The sequence below is a fragment of the Periophthalmus magnuspinnatus genome, chromosome 13, assembly GCF_009829125.3.
Source record: "Periophthalmus magnuspinnatus isolate fPerMag1 chromosome 13, fPerMag1.2.pri, whole genome shotgun sequence".
In the NCBI taxonomy this organism is placed as follows: domain Eukaryota; kingdom Metazoa; phylum Chordata; class Actinopteri; order Gobiiformes; family Gobiidae; genus Periophthalmus; species Periophthalmus magnuspinnatus.
In genome coordinates this window covers 12,566,087-12,578,273 of record NC_047138.1, presented here as the reverse complement: position 1 = coordinate 12,578,273, position 12,187 = coordinate 12,566,087, and the positions used below count along the sequence as shown (strand labels likewise).

The 12,187-nt window shown below is 37.8% G+C and overlaps 1 protein-coding gene across 1 annotated transcript in view; it reads left to right on the top strand.

Moving 5' to 3' along the window:
* ctsc (cathepsin C) overlaps positions 1 to 12,187 on the top strand; it is a 109,488-nt gene that overhangs the window by 87,990 nt on the left and 9,311 nt on the right. The window lies entirely within an intron of this gene.

The following is a 12,187-nucleotide window of genomic DNA, read 5'->3' as shown; positions in this document are numbered from 1 at the left end:
GAAAGGGCAGAAGTGAGAAAGTTGACAGATTGCTACTGTACGGGAAACTACCGGTAGATACAATTTCAATTTGATGGCTTTATTTTTCACATATCTGTTTAAGATTGCCATTGGCTTTCAGTAACAGTTTTATAGCAGTATAATTATAATTAAAAAGAATAAATGTTTGTCGGAGCAAGGAAAAACATGTGCTATGATGGATTATTAAACATGTCATGATTATCAAAATATGCTGATAAAATTATTTATAATAGCAAGGCATAAGAGAAACACACACCAACAAAATATTCCTTGACGTGCTGTTGCTGAAGCAGATGCACTAACAGTTCATCCAAATTTTCGCACTTTTAGGTTGCAGATGCCAAAAAAAGAGGGGAGGGAGATAAAATAATTTTAAAAAGTATTGACATCTGCAGCATGAGAGCGTGATGACATTAGTACATCATTAATAAGAAGAATTGGGTTATTTTAAAGAAGATATATCGCACTCATGTCAACTATATAGAAATATCACTGATGGATTATTACGTGATCATTTTCACTTTTGAAATGGCAATATTGAGCTAAAACAACTTAATAAAAGACAAGTCAGCTTACTTCTGCATTTGAAAACTGCGGTGCCCAATGGGAGCATCATCGTTGTACCACGTAGTTGTCGGTTCCTCATATGGATAGCCACAGATCACAGTAACAAGCCGCAGTTCTTTTTTTTTTTTTTTCATTTGTATGAAAATTACTACATGATGTTGCAGAATCCTACGTCTATCACCAATTAATATCACCGAAAATAAAATTGGAGAACGAAGTACAGAGCAGTGGGCATATCTCAGTGGTGGCGAAAACTGGGATTGATTGACAATATGGCATTTTGTGATTAAAGATTACTCAAATAAAGTGATTAAAGATTACTCAAATATACACGAATCACTTCAAAAACAAATTCAAGAGGGGAACTGAGCAGCGGAAACATGTATATCATGGTTAAAAGCTCTGGAAAATCAATTTTGCATTATTGCTTTAAGCGCAAACAGAACCAGACTAATCAGTATTAAAGAATATTATTTGTTGTTAATAAAATTAGATGAGATTAGAAACCATTTATTTGCACATCAATGAGGAAATTGCATTCTGAATTGCAATAGGCTAAACAGTAGCAATTCAAAATAGAGAAAAATGAAAACAATAAGCTTTTGAACACATCACTCCCCCTTCTTGGGTAGAATACAGAAGTTGATGGGTGCTGGGCTGTTTGGAGGTGCTTGGGTGTCAGTATGCTGAAAGGCCAGTGGTGGGTGGGGTGGGGGGATAAGTGTGTGTGTGTCCCAAAGAGGGGGGTACACTGGGTATAAGTGGAGGACTGCTGGGCTGGTGAGGGGGCGGGGGGTCGACTCGAGACATTTTAAACCTACTTTCTATAGACCTGCTCGGGTTTCCAAAAGGCTGCCAGCTATGAACCAATACACCGCCAAGTCATGAGAGAGGTGTGGGGTACGAGTATGTTGAAGGTATAACGTGATAAAAAAAACATGTATGAAATTTTTTAAAAGTTTCAAATGAAATTGCAACGAATCCTGAAAGGGGGCCCGCGAAGTCATCGCTGCGGTGTCTATTCTTTGCCTGTGAGCCGTCAAAATAATAGATTGTCACGCTAAATGGCCGGATACAAGGGGGTAGTGGAGCTGGCTAGGCAGGGTGCAGAGGAGGGGGAGGGGCTTATGAAGAGAGGTTTTTGAGGGGTATTTAGTTAAATGGAAGTGGACTGAAAAGATTGACAGGAGGGGTCTGCTTCCAAGTCAATTTATTCCCCATTAAAAAGTACTGGCAAAGTCCTCCAAAGGTCTTAAAGAGGGGATATTATACACAATCTTTTTTTTTTTTTTTTTTTTTTTTTTTTTTTTGCTTTCTACCATGTTATAACCTTGTTCCCTCATCAAAAACATGCCTGAAAAGTTTTTATACGTCAGCCATGCATGTTTGAGTAATCTTTCAATCTCTCACACCCTATTGAAACTCTCCTTACAGTTAGAACTACAATTCTGTCCAAAGCCACATGGCAGGTTTCCATAAATATACAAAAGTGTGATACAAAACCATACACTACAGCTTCACAAACCTGATGCGATGTGCAGTAGTTACATTAGTGAAATGCCCACTGATTGTAATGTGATAGCGGTCTAAAGGGGGAGTGACTTTGTGTGGAGAGCAAAGAAAAAGGAGACTCAAAACATCAAAAATGAAAGTGAAACTTGTTCAATTAAATTCTGTTAATACATTGTTGTTTGTGGGATTCTTTGGGAAAAGGCAGAAATGAGAAAGTTGACAGATTGCTACTGTACGGGAAACTAGATACAATTTCAATTTGATGGCTCTATTTTTCACATATCTGTTTAAGATTGTCATTGACTTTCAGTAACAACTTTGTAACAGTATAATTATTATTTTTAAAAAAAAAAATGTTTGTTGGGGCAAGTAAAAACATGTGCTATGATGGATTATTAAACATGTCATGATTATCAAAATATGCTGATAAAAATATTTATAATAGAAACGTGTAAGAGAAACACACACCAACAAAATATCTCTTGACGTGCTGTTGCTGAAGCAGATGCACTAACAGTTCATCCAAAGTATCGCACTGTCAGGTTACAGAAGCCAAAAAAAAGAGGGGAGGGAGATAAAATAAAATAGCATAGCAAATATAGCATTTTCAAACCAATAAAGGTAACCTGGTGATCTAAATATGTTATTTGTTAGCACTAAATACCCCACAGAAGTGTAATGCCCTCTCTTTAAATGCTTTTCAGTGAAATGGAAATTTTGGTTATTTCACCCAGTTTAAACTTGCATTGGATCTATTTTTGATATTCAACAAAGCGGTTGAGTTGGCGGTGTAACGTTTCCATTAAATGCCAGTTTCACAATTTTTTTAATTCAAATTTGGCTTCATTTGGTTTGGATTAAGTCGAAGTTCAAAGCCGCACATTGATCTTTTGAATATAATTTGTCATATCTGTAATATTTTCTCAGCATGTGTCTTGGCTGTTAGCTTGTTTTCAGAGGATTTTTCCAGACTCTAGTGAAGCCGGGTAATTTGGTGGATTTATAAAGATTTTGGGGGAAGCTGAATGCCTGAATTGAGAAAGTAATAGATGAGTGGTTGGTTTTGGCAGGCGAAAGGTTCACATCAACTGTCTCTTGCCTTGACACGCAAACAAGTAGCATTAAAAACAAGGAGCAGTGACCACACCACCATCAAGGCTCTTACTATGGAAAGAATACAGTGTCCATAGCGTACCTGTTTTTAGTTTAGTGTCATTTATCAGATCATGCATATACCTGGATGCTTTTTTAACTAGTATTGCATAAACTTTCAGTCTATATTAAAGTGTATCAAGTTACCAAACTGCATACAGTAAATCAACAACCACCTTCATAATAAATTTGTATCACATCACCAACAGTTCAAAGTTATTATTGTCTATGTATTTTCCAGTATAGATATATTGTAAAAGCAGCTCTTAGGGGTAAAATGAGGCCACTGTGTACTGTCTGTATCTAATTATAGATGTTTTGTTATCTGAGAACCAGGAAGTAACACTGGTACACTATTAGCATGCTAGTTGTTGTTAGTACAGTGACAGCAAATTGAGAAAAGCACTTAGAAATTCATCTCTGTTGATATGTAGGATGCTAGGAATGCAATGGAAAAGTTTTTTGTTGCTTGTTTTTTTCACATTTTAAGCACCTTTAATATTGCACCAAAACATTTCTAGATGTGAAAGTTACACCACCTTTGGAAATAGCAGTGTTTTAAATTTTATTTTGTTTATCTATATAATCTTATTCCATGTTTTTTGAGATTTAAATGGATTTAAATCCATAGTCCATCTTTTGGGGGTTCATTTTTTGTATTTCCTTTGGTTTCTCCTTTCTCTTCCAGGAGTTTCTTTGCTTTGATGTATATTTAATACATCTCAAGCTCCAAACTCACAAATATCTTTATTCTCATTCCTTCTGACATTACCCAATCAATAACTGACAACAAATTGATTTCTTGAGAAGAGAGAGCGAAGGGCCTCTGGTGAGTCTGGTGTGGACTCTCTGGGGAGGTGAGATAGATCAACACTTAGTGCTTTTGCGTCATATATAGTCACAGATTAAGAATAATTTAATATTGATTCATTATTGGATTTAGCGGAACAGTATGCAGAGAAATTTGAAAATCCTTTCCAAAAGAGACAGAAGAGCGAGAGCACTATTGTATTTGATGGAATATGCAAAAATCAAGCAGTAAACAATAATATAGACAAGTAACTGGTATCAAAAATGACAGTTCAGTGAGTTCTAATTTTGAGTGAAGACGCCAAGAAAAATATTTAAAGATGGCTCAGTAGCGTCACCTCAAAAATGTATTTACATTAGTGCAACGGGAGCCCGGCCCGGAAAAATTTCAACATAGGCAGATTAAATAGATCAGGGCATGTAAAAAATTAAATTATGGCTCCACCTTAAACTCTACAGGCAGTTAGCCATGTTTGCAAAATATACAGATGAGATAAAAAATCTAGCCTACTTATTCATATTTACATACTACATACTAATGAACTTGTCCTAGGGTTTTATCCGACGAACTCCAGACTGAGGCAGAATCATCAGGACATATCTGGGATCAAAAGAATGTATCTAAATCTTTGTGTGTAGTCATAACGTGCTCTTAATGAAGTCGCCATTTTGAAAGTATAAAAATCATTATAACTTTTGCACACATCATCAGATTTAGATTGTTGCGTTTGTGTATTTTGATTACCTTATTAACATAATGACCTGTGAATTAAACTTCTATCTTTAAACATGGCTCTCCAGCGCCCCCCGCAAAGTTAACATAGAAAAAATTATTTCCAGTGTGACAGTGGCAATTTTGAATCCCACGTCAAGTGAGGGTTGATAGGCGTGCCCTTCTGCAGTCAGAAGCGTTGCGAGGGTCCTTTATCACTGCTTGCTATTTTTTTTTTATCATTCGCCAAACCAAATGTAAAAGAAACATAAAAGATTTGGTTTTATTGATTGACAAAGATATTCCCCAAATCCTTGTTATAAATTCTTTGTTCGCTCTGCAATGTTCGAACCTCTCCTCGGGGCGTCTCATTTCCCCTGGTGTTTTTGCATAGAACATGACTCCAATTGATTTTGATTCACACCCAGGTCTTTGTAGGCTCGCTTGTTTATTCTCTTGACCCAATATGTCTGCTATATTTCAGATCCTGCTTGTGAACAGTAAGGTTAGCCCCAGCGTGTCCCATGGCTATACACTTTTAATAATGTGTATTCCGCCTTCCAGTGCTCAGTCTCTGCGGACCTGTCGAGAAACCTAGCCAAGCATGCACAGCCTCCCTCCCCCGAGTTTGGATGTGAGAAAGATGAGATGCTGCAATACTTTTCTAATGGATTGTTGTTAGTGCCTTTGGCCCTCCCAGGGTTTTTTGAAATGCAACCAAACATGGACCCTATTTCTCTTTGCAAACTTTCAAGCCGAGAAACTAGATTCTGGGCATTTATTCAAGAAAGCACTGACTTGTGTGCGCAGCAGAGGAAAGTCGTCATCTCACAGTGCTTAATTCAGACAAAGTCCATGTTTGGATGGAAACCAGTGTGAAACCGAGAGTATTAATCTAATAAATGATTCCCCTATGATATTGGGAAACACCTGGTGACTGATCTAGCTTTTTAAACCAAACACAGTGGATTTCTGAAGCCTGCTATGTGGGTTTAGTAGCCCTCCACAGGCAGTTAACTCAATCAAATAGAGCTCATATCAATAACATTAGGTGTGTACTGTTAATATTGATTGCTCTTGTGCTTTATAGTGAATCTTCAAACAAATGTTTCAATCTTAAATGGATTCACAAATCAATCTGGCATAGCTCTTCATGTGGGGTGCTCTCTTGGATGCAAATCTTTCCACTTATTACATATTCAATAGGCAAATCCTCCAGCAAAGACAGTCCTGACCAAGCCTAAGGTGGATCCTCACTCCACTGCTCCTCTTAGCCAGCAGCAGCATTGTAGGATGGATCAATTGTAAATCTTAAATGTACACTATATAACTTTATAGTTGGAGGTGCACTACTTTACTAGTTGCTGTTGTTGTGCCTGGAATGTTCCGAAGTATGGCTTTACACATACTTAATTACATGGAAACAAGCAGGTGATGCCATCAGGCTAAGTTTGTGGACAGACAACCCCACTCACACTAAGAATACATGAATTTCAAGGTATTCTTTTAGCATGATAGCTATGTTAAGGACACATTGTGGAACATTCTAGACAAAGCAATAACATTTCCATGGAGACTAGCTGGTGGTGGATGCCCAACCAGAAACGTTACATAGTAGGTAGATAGCTAAAGATAGTGGTCACATATGCATTTGAAGCATTTGAACTGTTTGCCTTTTTTGCTGTTGAAGGTCTAAAGCTGGAAGCATGCTGTGGTTCATCTGGCATTATGAAATACGCCATTGTAAAGCCGATCCCCCAAACTGCATTAAGCACCCCAAAGCTAGAAACAACCCTAAACACCTCACTAAACCTCAACATGTCTCATTACTTCACCCCATTCGTTTAAACCCCATGGAGTCGAGCAGCTTGCACAAATGCATCAGCGCAGTCATGCAAACCCGAGCTTGTGCACTATATAAACACTGCTGGATTGGCTGTCGGTGTCTTTTTCCTGGACGCTCACACTTACCCAAACACAGGGGGAGGTGGGAGGTTGCCAGTCCTGTGTCCTCTCAGCGTCTATTTCGGAGGCGACGAGAAAATGATCAAAGCCCAGTGCCCACAATCCAGGAATGACCTTCTAAATGTCTCAGATGTCTCCCCTTACACTCAATATACTGGCTCGTCTTCTACACCCACGCGTATAGGGCTACAGGCGCTCAGTCCGGAGGTGTGCGGGTTCCTCTTAGAAACCAACCCCTGTCTGTTTGTCCTATAAGTGTTCAAGTGCCCAGTCTTTCCACTTACCACTTGACATGTGGGAGATGGATTTCAGTCCTGTCTTTTAAGGAGCACAGGTGGTGAAATATGTTAATTGCGATCTTATTCGTTCCCCATCTTAGAAGTGAATATTTCCACTAGTTTGCTACAAGAAATGAACAGGTGCCTATGTCCTTAATGCATGCCGAGTATATTTGGATTATGCCCATAGCCTGGTCAAAATTTCCCAACAGCTTTTAGTGGCAATGAAAGAATCTGGCTTCTATCTAAGTTCACAATAATAAAACTGGTCAACACTAAATTTATTGTCTAAGATTTTTTAGCTGATTTAGGATAATTTTGATGTGCTGAATCCAAAAATCACATTGGTTTTGCTCAATCAGGTCAGCGTTCTGAACTAAGCTACATATTTGTTTTTGGACGATTTTGTTTACATGTATGAGTATTTTCACGTCATATGATGCAAAATTCTGTTATATTTCTCGCTATAAACAAATTCTGAAGATTTTGCAAGTTTTTTTTTTTTTATATTACAAGTGAATGAAATGGCTTCGACTAGAAGATCTTGCAAAAATAAGCCTGACATATTCTGCTACATCTGCGGTGAATACACCAATGTTCCTAACAGGAATCAAGTCACAAGTTTCATAAAGCGTGCTTACCATGCTTATTTTGGTATTAAACTTGGTGACCAAGATGAAGCTTGGGCGCCACACATGGCATGCAAGTCATGCACCGAGTATCTGCGTCAGTGGACTAAAGGCAAGAAGAGATGTCTGAAGTTTGGAATTCCCATGGTTTGGAGGGAGCCGACATCAATAGCTACTTCTGGGCTATTGATGTGACTGGGATCAACAGAAAGAACCGAAGCAGCCTCAAGTATCCTGATCGTGAATCAGCACGTCGTCCTGTAGCTCACTGTGATGAAATTCCAGTACCTGTCTTTGTAGAAGTTTCTGACATCAGTGACAAAGATTCCTCCAGTGTGGTTTTAATGATGATGCTCCACATCCTTTTTCCCAAAAGGAGCTAAATGTTCAGGTTTCCTGAGAATCTGGGATCACTGAGTGATGAGCAGGTGGATAGATTCCATCAGGACATAAAAGAGATGGAGACCAGGTATCAGGGACCCTTGGATGCAGTCATGATGGGGTTCATGACTCTATTCAAGGGGTTCGTAAAAACAGAAGTTCATGTCCTGAATTTTGCACAATGATAACATAACGTTCCAATTTACATGTACTTACCTTTATCAATTAACATAATGTAACATTTAATTAACACATTCTGTTAGAAAACTATTTTTTATCTCCTAAAACATTTTTTGGATGAGAAATATTAAAGAAAATCAACTGATAATGTCACAAAATTGTAATCAATTTAGTCAGAAGATCAGATTTTTCAAAATCAAATTAGCAAAAACACCTGACCTGACTGAGAAAAATGGATATCATTTTTGGATTCAGCGGTGCTAAATGGTCCTAATTCAGTTGAAAAAACACAGACAACTTTCAAAAATGTTTTTTTTTTGTAACCCAGTGTAAAAATCAAAAAGCTTTATGCTTTTGGCAAGGATATGGTTGTATCAAAGTGGAATTTGTTGTCATAGAGGTTTGACACTGTGCAAACATTTTTTACTAATTGGTATATTGCATTGGCATGAAATTAGTGCCATAAAACAATTTAGAGTAGCATTAGCCAAAACAAAAAGTACCCAAGCCCTCTCACTATTGGTGCACATGCTTCATTTAAAGGTGCCTTCCAGAGTTTCCAGCTTTAATTATTCCATACTATGTGTGCACCTTTTCCACATGCGCTCCTTTCTTTTGAGTAAAAAAAATAAATAAATAAAATAAAAATTACGAACATGTCAGCTAGGGTTGGTGTGCACAGTTGCAGCACCTGAGTACTAACTTTCCGTCTGATCTGACCCTATTCATGGTTCAACAATTGATTTTACGTGATTTTTCTTTTTCCTTCCCTCTGGGCTCATTTTACAGTGTTAATACTACAATGCACTATGATTATGAGCATTTGATTGGAAATTGGACATCTCTTTGATACTTAAAGGTCCTATATTATGCAAAATGGATTCTTGAGATGTTACTATGCTGCTACATCATCAAAAACATACTCAGAGCTGTTTTTTGTTTCATTCACAAAACCCTGTCTACAATTTCAAAGATCAAAATGCTCTGTTCTACCTTCTACCTTGTGATGTCATGAAGCAGTAGTTTTCAAGTTAACAGCTACCTTTTACATTTTGTTCAGAAGAGATTGGCAATCCCAGGCTTGAAATTGTCCAAATAATTCTAGTGAAGGTTTATGGAGTTTAAAAACACAGTGGACATTACACTTCCTGTAATACTACATGACATCACAAGGTGGATTATGTTCCATTTGAGAGAAGAACTCATCCTAAAAATGCAGGGTTTGTGTGTTAAACATGTGTTTTTGATGAGGAAATAACATTATACCGTAACATAGGCCCTTTAAATATTTTACATAATCCAGGGTGCAAAAAATATCTGTCAGCTTGTGTCTGAATTCTCTCTATTCTCTCTCTATCCTAGATTAACTCAGCACTACCACTTTAATACATTAATCTCTCTTTAAATCCATGTAATGCTGGTGTTACTTTTTAGATTCCCATTGAGGTTTTGTTGCAGTGGTCACCTCGGGCCCTCATCCATTCCTTTACATCCTTTTGTGCTGTGTTCTTTCCTGGTGTTAGGCCTGGGGTCAGAGGTCATAAAACAGAGGGGTGATAAATGCTTCCAGGTCAGCTCTCTTGTCTCGGGGAGATGGCTCGAGACATGACAGCTGCTACATGGTCAGTGAGCTGTAGAGGTAGAACTGACTGCTCCACCACACTCTTTCTCCTCCTATGCCACACATGAGGACCCCAGCTACTACAGGCCTGTTCATATGTACAAAAGGGACACATCAAAGAGTCACTAGTGGTGTAAATTCGTTCTGGGAAGTGGAGAAATTAGCAAGTGAAGTGAATTTCAATTTGTCTCATTTTGTACGCATTTCAAAGTCAGTTTCACCAATTAGTCTACTTAAAACAATATTAAACCTTCCAATGCACACTTTTACGACTTCAGCTTTAAATTGTAATATCCATCATTGTTATTCATTTAAATTTTCTTTGGATATTGAAATATGTTAATAATACGAAAAGATAAACATGTGAACAATATGATTAAGACGCATGATGAATTTGGAGTGGGATCACACAGCTCCACAGATCTGACCCGTAACCTAGCCTGGTGGTGCTATCTGTAGATTGGTTTAATACCATACTCAGGAACATTACAGACAAAGCAATAACATTTCCACGGGGATAAATAGGTGGAGAATCCTATGCCAGAAAAGTTACACAGTGTCCCATTTAGTTAAAAACATAACAATAAACTTTAAAATACAAAAACACTGTGTAAAAGTAATACCTCGTTAGTAATAATGTTGCAGTTAAATGATGAAGTATCCTTATGTGAGGTCACACTGGCCCGCTGCTTCTCCCCCCTACACACACACACATCTCCTGCTGGGCTCCTGTGCCTTGTGCTCTGGCTCCCCCATGCTAAAACTAATCTATCTGACTTTCATAACTAGTTTAATCTGATTAGCATTCCCGCCGGTATGAACACCACACAGAACAGAGTGGCAGAGGTCACACATCACAGGCTGAGAAATACCTCTAGACACAAATACTTCTATTAACAGGACCATTAGCTGCTGAAAAACACCTGATGTCATTGTTCCGAATTAGACCCTGTGAAGTGTATATTAAGGTTATGCAAACAATCAAAGACATATGTTTGAATTTATCCTATTAAAAAATCACTTGCTAACATCACAATACTATCTTGTGTGTACCAAAGAACCTATTTCTCACACATTACCTCGTCCAAGGACACAATGGCAGCTTGCATTGCCATTAGTGAGGAATAAAAAACCTTAAGGCCAACTGCTCAGCTGTTTACTTACAACATTTATTCCCAAACCGAATATTTTCTTCGTTTTATTCAGTATTTATGCATTATAAATTATAACATGAAGTATCCATAATCCTTCCCATATACATTACCTGTCAAAAGTTTGGATACACTTCATTTATCTGCACGTCATGTACTACTTTCTACATTTTATACACATATGGAAGACATCAAATATGTGACGCACCATATATGCAATTATGTAAGTATTAAGGAACTCAATTCAGGTTTTTTTATGTTTTATATTCAAATGCTCAAAGTAGCCCCTCATTTGCTTTGTCGACAGCACTGCAAACGCTTGGCCTTCTCTCAATGTCCTTCATGATGTACTCTCCTAAAATGTTTTTTACTTCAAGTTGTCATGTCAGGGTCAAGAAATGCCAAGGGTACAAAGCTGGGATCTAAAGTAAATGGTTGTGTTTGAATTTATTTTTTGTTTAGTACATTCCTTTTGTGTCATTCATTCATAGTTTTGATGCCTTCAGCGAGAATCTACACTGCAACTAATCATGGAAATAAAGAAGTAGTGTATAAATAAAGACTGGTAGTGTATATTTAGTTTCCTTTCCAGTTTCCTAATAAAACTGAAGTGAAGCTACAGCTACTGTCTTTTCCAGGATGCCTCTGATTGGACGGTGTTTATGTTGTGCGTGTGTCTGACATGTGGAGCGTTCCTCCCACACAGCAGAGGAAAGTACAGCCTGGTTTGTTTGGGTTAGATCTGGGCAGGGGGGAGGAGATGGCAAAGTGACGCTTAAATTTGACCGAGGAAGGGTTGATGAAGCTAGTCACTTATTTGAATAGTTTGAGTTGATATAAGACAGCCAGAGATGTTACATTTGTTATAACTTTTGTAGCTGCAGTTCCTGTTTTTTTTTGACACGTTTATATTCACTATGTTTGTATGAATTAAACTATGTATATCAGTTAACATCTCTGAGTGTCAGGGCTTTGTGGGGACTGATTTTGGGGACATTTTGCATACTAAGTTGTGAAAATTCAAATTCAGTTAATCACATTTGGGGCCCTGTACATTTGCACACACTGCTGTAGTTGTGAATAGAAAATCCATAGACAGGTACAAAGAACAACAATGAGTAGCCACATATTGCAAAAAGTTAAATATTGGAGGTTATACTAGAAATGTTTCCTGCTACACAAAGTCAGAATATGAATATGGAAAAATA